The following is a 2,393-nucleotide window of genomic DNA, read 5'->3' on the forward strand; positions in this document are numbered from 1 at the left end:
CGTGAACAGCCTGCGAGCCTCCGATCGCGGCTCGCAGGCTAAATGTAAACACGCGGGGAAGAAATCCCCGGTGTTTACGTCGCACGGCGCTTCTGCGCAGCAGTGCCGTAAAGGAGATCGGCGATCCCCGGCCTGAAGCCTATCAGAGGCGGTGCAGGACGAATCGCCGTCCTGTACCGCCCATGGGGAGGGAAGGAGAGGGAGGCTAGAAATCGCTGCGGAGGGGGGCTCCTCTCGGCCACACAGAGCGGCGGCGATCAGGCCCCCCCAGCAGGACATCCCCCTAGTGGGGAAAAAAGGGGGAGGGTGGGGGGTAAGTCTAATCGCCCTGTGTCAATCCTGATCTGTGCTGTGGGCTGAAGAGCCCACGCAGAACAGAGCTGCAAAACATAGCCTGGTCCTTAAACAATACCAGTTTCCTGGCTATACTGATCTCTTTGGCTGTAGCAGTGGCTGAATCACACATCTGAAACAAGTATGCAGCTAATCCAGTCTGACTTCAGTCAGAGCACCTGATCTGCATGCTTGTTGAGGGGCTGTGGCTAAAAGTATTACAGACACAGGATCAGGAGGGTCCAGCAACTGGTATTATTTGAAAAGGAAAAATGCATATTCTTCTCAGTTTAGGTTCCCTTTAACCACTTGCCGATCGCACGCTTATACCGTGCGTCGGCAAAGTGGCAGCTGCAGGACCAGCGACGCAGTATTGCATCGCCAGCTGCAGGCTGATTAATCAGGAAGCAGCCGCTCGCGCGAGCAGCTGCTTCCTGTCAAATCACGGCGGGGGGCTCCGTGAATAGCCTGCGGGCCGCCGATGGCGGCTCGCAGGCTAAATGTAAACACAAGCGGAAATAATCCGCTTTGTTTACATTGTACGGCGCTGCTGCGCAGCAGCGCCGTAAGGCAGATCGGCGATCCCCGGCCAATCAGCGGCCGGGGATCGCCGCCATGTGACGTCCTGTCACAGGCTGCACAGGACGGATAGCGTCCTGTGCAGCCCCGATCACCGGGGGGACAGGTAGGAGAGGGAGGGGGTGAATGTCGCCGCGGAGGGGGACTTTGAGGTGCCCCCCCCCCGCCAGCCACACGCAGGCAGGAGAGATCGGACCCCCCCAGCACATCATCCCCCTAGTGGGGAAAAAAGGGGGGTGATCTGATCTCTCTGCCTGCACCCTGATCTGTGCTGGGGGCTGTAGAGCCCACCCAGCACAGATCACATATTTCAATGCTGGTCCTTAAGGGGGGGTAAAGGGTGGGTCCTCAAGTGGTTAAAGCACAGATTGGCCACAATGGTTCATGGGGAAGAATAGTTAGAACTTGAATGGGGATCCATAACATTTTCACATGAGAGACCCATGTTGGTAGTTGTTCCCCTGCTCCTAACAAATGTATGTGTGTCATGGGGTACTTGACACAATCTGGTTTATAATAGGGGGTACTGGGCAAACACCATTTGATACAATATTAACATTAACACTGTTCTAGAGGGTTTATGACCACTTTTGTTTTTCAAAATTAAAACAAAAAAAGTAATAGTTTTCTTAAAGTGACACTGAAGCAAGAAAAAGAAAAGATAAAATGAATTGTATGTGTAGTACAGTTAATTGATAGCACATTAGTAGCAAAGAAAAGTCTCATTTTTATTTTGTTTTATAGCTTTATTTTGTAACATTGCATCATTCTCTAATATTTGCAGTTTACAAACTACACTCTGCATTTTAAACTATGAAACAGAGCAGAGCTAATGACCCTTTCTCCCCAACTCCCATGCGGTAAAAACTTATCTGAAGTTGTCTTTCACTGTTTCTTCCATGAATGAATCCTTCAGAAAATAGCATTGCCCTCTGACTAAATTAGTCGGAGAGCTCAGAGCTCTTTTGCACAGATAACAAGTGAAGTATCTTAACGCTTCCTGTACTGGAAACAATGAGACTCATATTTGCTACTAATGTTTTAGCTGTATTACACGTACAATTCATTATATCATGTTTATTTTCACCTCGGATTCCCACCACAAGCTGCTTAATCACGTGCCACGCCATTGTCCCTCCTCCTCTCTGCCTTGAACAACACACGTTCCTTGGCTGTGCAGTGGTTGAGCGACGTGTCTGCTTAAAGTGCCTGCACAGACCAATTTCTACTGGTTCCAGTTTTTGTTCAGATGTACGCACCTGCAGAGAAATGAACATCCTGGACACCTAGAATTTTTAGTGGCACGATTAAAATTTGTCTCCGAGGTTAAAATGACTCCTCCGCTTTCTCCTTATACTAAATCACAGGATTACAATACAACATTTTTTTTTATGCCATACTATCAAAGGTGTGTTTTCAACAACAAAGAAAGGTTTCCTAAAAAGATAAATACTGTGAAGACACATACAAAGTTGTGAACA

This window comes from Hyperolius riggenbachi, chromosome 4, assembly GCF_040937935.1.
Source record: "Hyperolius riggenbachi isolate aHypRig1 chromosome 4, aHypRig1.pri, whole genome shotgun sequence".
Lineage (NCBI taxonomy): Eukaryota > Metazoa > Chordata > Amphibia > Anura > Hyperoliidae > Hyperolius > Hyperolius riggenbachi.